This window comes from Haplochromis burtoni, unplaced genomic scaffold, assembly GCF_018398535.1.
Source record: "Haplochromis burtoni strain Fernald_Lab_line unplaced genomic scaffold, NCSU_Asbu1 Contig_196, whole genome shotgun sequence".
Classification (NCBI taxonomy): domain Eukaryota; kingdom Metazoa; phylum Chordata; class Actinopteri; order Cichliformes; family Cichlidae; genus Haplochromis; species Haplochromis burtoni.
The window spans coordinates 636,757-642,561 of NW_024582557.1; the positions used below are offsets into that span (position 1 = coordinate 636,757).

The 5,805-nt window shown below is 40.7% G+C and overlaps 1 long non-coding RNA gene across 9 annotated transcripts in view; it reads left to right on the forward strand.

Moving 5' to 3' along the window:
* LOC102302168 overlaps nucleotides 1-5,805 on the forward strand; it is a 445,058-nt gene that overhangs the window by 405,540 nt on the left and 33,713 nt on the right. For all 9 annotated transcript variants that reach the window (XR_006055031.1, XR_006055030.1, XR_006055032.1 and 6 more), the window contains one exon: nucleotides 4,579-4,630. This is a non-coding gene — a long non-coding RNA (uncharacterized LOC102302168). The remainder of the gene's footprint in view (nucleotides 1-4,578; nucleotides 4,631-5,805) is intronic.

Sequence of the window (5,805 nt, forward strand, 5' to 3'; positions counted from 1 at the left end):
ACATTTTGGACATTTTGGACAGAGAGGACAGATGGTATAGGAATCCATCTATGTGAACTGATACCATCCAGTGATATTTCAAAAAGTCAAGTTAAATGTATATATTTTTTTCTCCCATTCATCTATGCAGGGGTCCAATAGGAAGTTAAATTTGCATACTCTGAACAACATTGTTGTGATAACCATGACATTTAAGAATAAAAAACTCACATTTAAACAATTTTAAAGAATCCAGCTCTGCAGTCTTATTGTTTCAGACTCGCACTTACTTTTAAATAAAGTGAAGTAAAGTAAAGTTACAAAAATAAAGTGAATATTGCTGGTCGCATTCACACTTCCGCTATTCTAGCAGCACTTCTCTCACTCAATGAGAGAGATTCACATCCTGCAACAAAACAGCTAGTTAAGACAGAGTTATTCACTTTGGTGCAGTTGATGGAAGATCTGGAGATTTAAAAACTACCGATGACTAAATTCTTAATTTAATCACCAATTTGTCAATTGCTTGAACTTGACTTTCCAGCTGCCCTGGTAAACTGCCCTGTTGTGCTCTGCACCTTGGCCTGACTGATTCATTGCAGTTTGCTATGCTATGATAGCTTGTAGGATTTTACATTTTGTTGGCATTATGACATTTTTGTGATGTGTACTCTTGTTTGATGTACCACCAACAACATTCTGCACTAATTCCAATTCAACTGCTCTAAATGAAAACAGCATTATTACTGCGATATTATGACAATAAGTCTGCAGTGATCAGACAGGCTGGCACTACTGTTACTCATCAGGACTGGGGAAGGATCCTCGTGATTACATGTATTGGTTTAAAGCAAAAACATGCTATTCAAGCACATGGTGCATTCTGCACCACTTGACAGATGTCATCAAAACTGACCTACAATGGGAGTCTTCAAGACAAGACAAACGAACTGGCTAAGCTTGAGGGTAAATGAAAATTCAAAGATATACACAGCAACACATTTCTCTGCAGGTGTCATGGAGGATGGAGGATTTACATTACAATTGCACAGATTGGCAGATAGCCTTCTGTGTTAAATCCACCTTTTTTTCAACACCCCAAGACTTCAGTATACCCCGAGACTCACACTCTAGACTCCACTCTTCTAAATAAGAATCAATGTCTAGTCAAGACTGAAGCCTTGCCAATAAGACCAGGAATAAAGTCGGAGGTAAACAATGCCATGACTGCTCTTGGTCTCCAACAAACACTCTGAATCCTAATCCCTCTTCTCTAAAGCTCTCTCCTCTCTTACTTAATTCTATCCTATTCTTTTTTTTTATTTATGAGTGCTCCATCAGACCAAAGAGCAAATGTAATCTACTCACAGAGAGCAAAACAGTGACAATGTGACTAATCAAAGAAAAGAACAGCTGACTTGAAACTGTATTAACATATTACAGACACATTATAATCATTATTCCTACACTGAAATTGAATCAGTCATTTCCATACACTGAATGATTGAATGTGGTGTGATTGTAATAGCTGAAAGCTGTTTATTATTCTACTCTAACAAGCTTTCTATCCTTGGAGTTGCTATGCAAGAATATTGCACCTTGTCCTGATTATAAGGATTATGATGCAGCAATTTTAGAATGCTGTTGTGATTAGAGTTTGACTGAAATGGGGCACATGCCAATATTCATACTTTTGGAATGCAGTTGCTGATAGCTAGTTCTCAGGCAGTCCTAATGGGAAATTTGAACTTTTGCACATTTCTGCTTCTGCCAAGACTTAACTCTTGCCACGATAACATTCAAAATTAAGCAGCGTACAACACCTCAACTATTTGATCTGCATTCATAAAACTAAACTATTTTCCATCATGTCATCTTTGAAAAAGAGAAAGATGCAGCTTTCCAAATATGTACTGTATATGCATTGACTAAAGTGAAGCTAAAGTAAAATGGCCCGCAGTTCCAGGAACCATGTATCACCTCCTATACAGCCCTATACTGTGAGCGACCCTAAATCTTTTACCCATGGAATGGCTGGCCTTGTATCACAGTGTAACTTCAGTTCTACATTTTCACCAATTTGTCAGTATGTCAACAAAAACTATTTTAAATATTCTAAAGAAACTGATAGCCTTCCTATACCGATTGAGCATGCCTTTTTTGTTCCTACACCCGATCTATCATTTACTGAAGCTTAGTGAGGAACTCTAGGTACATTGATGGGACTGCATTGTGCTGCAAAAGTTTAATGTTTAAGCAAAACTACTTGGTAATTGGCTTCATCCAGACCGTTAAACCTGTCTGATCCACTGAGTTGAGTGACTTGTCTACTATCATTACAAGAAACATTGGTTTCGTGGAGCAACATGCTGAACTGTTTTTACTCTGCACCACTCCACTCTTCTCTTAGAATCCTGACAAAACATGATGTATCTGATATCCCTGTGTTGGTGTTGCTCCTGCCTCATCATAAAGATGTTTGTCCAGGATAATAACTGTCTATTGTCCTGATAATAACCTTCTCAACTGGGTATACTTGTGCTTCCTGGCATGGCCCTTTCTCATTTATCTTTTGTTTCTCAGAAAAACACTTTCTGGGGGACTTGGGAAGGGAGGTACAGGAGGAAACATCATTGAAAGAAAAGTTTTTAATGATTTATTAGACAGAGTAATTTAATATATAGCGACACACCGTATCAGGAAAGTTGTATTCAGAAAAACGAATAGGATGATTATATGGAAAGTAGAGAATTAACTTCCCACTGGATAGAAGCAAATATATTCAATTCATGTGTCTTGCAGCACCTCGCAGTTTAATTAACCACCAGCAACAAAAATTTTCATGTCATTATTTTCTGTTCGCAATATATTCGTCCAGAATATCGAAACCTAAACGACACTTTGAATATTAGCAAGTGGAACAGTGCAGAAGTTTAGCTTAAACATATCTTTTTAGAAGGAGAATGGCATATTGAGCAGAATTAAAGTAACGTTTTGTGTGTCACTGTTACTTGTTTGTGTAATCCTTCATCATTAACAGGAAACTGTGATCTTCTAAGACAAAAAAATGAATTAAACAGCAAACCCTCGCCGTTTGGTATCATGGCTAAGCTTGCGTTGTATGCGTCAAATAGGACAGGACCCATCTGGACAGTGAGGTCAGTCATTTGCTTTGCCTGCTGTGTTTGTAGTAGCCCATTTTTTCCTCTCATTCACTTTCTCTCTCTGGGGGTGTCCAATGAAGTGGTCAGCAGTTGACAGGTGCTGCCGTGGCTGACAGGCCAAACACAGTGTGCAAGTGTATGTGCGTGTGTGCCCGTGTGTGCGTGCTCGCACGCGTATAGTGGGCACTGCTTTGGGGCCTGTCAGCCCTGTGCTGCAGAGCATGGCAGGAACAAAGCCACAGGGACAAGGAGTCAATGACATCTCTCTCTTACTTTTGCTGTCTGTCTCTCTCTCACCTGCTTTTATTTCAGCTGCCCTCTCCAAAATTTTGCTATGCAAGTATGAAAAGTAGAGAAATGCAATGCTTTTTTCGTAACAGAGCGGACCATTAGGGTTTGAATTTTGTGGTGTAACCCAAGACAATGAGGGATTATGGTGTCATGGTGTGAAGACTGAGCAAATAACTTGGTGGGTGGGCCTGACACTCATGACACAGAGAACTCTCGAGGGAGCGCTGATATGTGCAGAGAGCCGTAGTAGGACAGCACTTTTTGTCTTTTTATTAGCAAGGCTAGCAACATTTCGGCTCAACTGTTTGGAAAATGTCACTTTACCATGCTAACTTTTGCTAATCAGCGTTCAGTGGGTTTGTGGGCTTAAATGATTGGTAGAACGTTTTACTTTGGTTTGGACATTTTGGACAAAATCCTGTGAGTGTGGCCTGCTGGACATAACATAAGTCATAAGTCAGTAAGATTTGCTCTATCTTAATGCATCTTAATTTGTAAACAGTCTGGTATCTGCTAATTTATCTCTCTCAGGCCTAAGACGAGTTCTGACCAAAACTGCTACATGGAAAGAACTTGTACCCATGTTTAAATATTCCACGCAACACAAGACCTGGAGAATTATTTCATGTATGAGCCCTCTTAAGCCAAAGTCACTGAAGATGGTTTGATGGCTTTACTTCTCTGCAATCCACAGATCACAAAGAGCCCTAAGACTTGATATAGAGATTGTCCTACAAAACCTCTACACCCCACATTCATGGGTTCACGGTTTGCCTTCCCCCCTCTGAATCTAACAGTCAGCCATCAGGGCCATCTTTCTTTCCGGGGCCTCGTCCAATTGGTCTTCCTGCGGGACAGTCAACTCCAGCTGGATGATTTGCTTTGACACCTGAGACAACAGAGCTATGTCAGGCCTGAGTGTGGCAGTTATGATGATGTCCAGGAATCTCCGTTGCCTCTCTAGGCCAACAAGGACTTGTCTGTAACTTCCTGTGACAGACCAGCACCCTGCCCTGCGCCTTACTTTGAAGAGGGGAGGAAGTTGATTGTGTGCTTTGTTGAAAGTTCCAGGTTGATAGCTGCTGATGCTGTGGCGGTGGTGGTGATGTGGTCATGGAACTAACAATACCTGTTGTTTCCCCAGATCCTTGCAGAGCTGCTATGAATGTGCTCCTGCTGGCAGAGGTGACAAACAGGTGAGTCAGCCAGGCCAGAGCTGAACAGATTCCCTTCAAATTCCTGGTGAGGGAGGTAATTGTGACTGTTAATTCAATACCAATAATAACCAGTAATTGTTACTGAATTGCTCAAATGCTTTCAGAAATATATTTTGCTGGGCTGAGAAAATATATCCAGTTGGACGCTCCAAACAGGTACGACTTCTATAAGAATGACTCGGACAACCTGTCTTTAAGCACTGATGGGTTTCTGGACGCATGTTAGATATTATTGTAATAAACATTATTTATAGTTGCTGAAATATTTGCTCATGGTTGGCCTGCAGCTACATCCCCCTTTATAATACATAGCACAGCTTTTATGCCCGTCGGAATATTCTTATGATGCAGACTTCCATTTCCTCGTCACACTCCCAGCTGCACTTAAGATATGGCTTAGTTGCTAGTGGTGGATCCTCATCAGGCTTGACCAAGGGAGTGTGTGTGTGTGTGTGTGTGCACACACTGCTACTCACCATGTTGGTATCTAAATTAAATTGTCTTTATCTCCTACAGAAAAAAAGGAAAGGGGAGGATGGGAAGCGCTTGGGAGTGGGGGTGAAAATTAATTTGTTAGATCAAAAAAATATTTAATTTTGCTGCACATCAAACAAACTTTGTCTTCAGACAGGGTGTACCGAGACAGGCCCGCCTTTTTCCTTCTTCTTCTTCCTCTTCTTTTTCTTCATCTGCTTCCTCTTTTTTTTCTTTAATTAAAAAAGCATCCTATTATTACAGCAGATGAAAAGGAAACATCTATTCAAACACTACAGTCGTACCGGACTACCACTAATCTTTTGGTAATTATTTTTTAATTGAATCTTTTGAACACAAAAGCCCTGAACAGATGCTTGCATTACCGTGGTCCCACATCATGCGCCACGCCATGTATACGAGATGATGCCTGCCTCACCACAAGCGAACAGCAGAACAACATGGAAATGGAAGAGAGGGGAGTCGAGGAAGGCAGAGAGGAGAAAAGGACTTTGATGGAAGTAGGCGAGAGGATTGGGAGGTCTGGAGAGATGGAAAGTTTTGAGTAGATGAACAGCTCAGCACCTCTTTAAATGTCTGAACATGCACATGTGTTTGTACGCACACACACACACACACACACACACACACACACACACACACACACACACACACACACA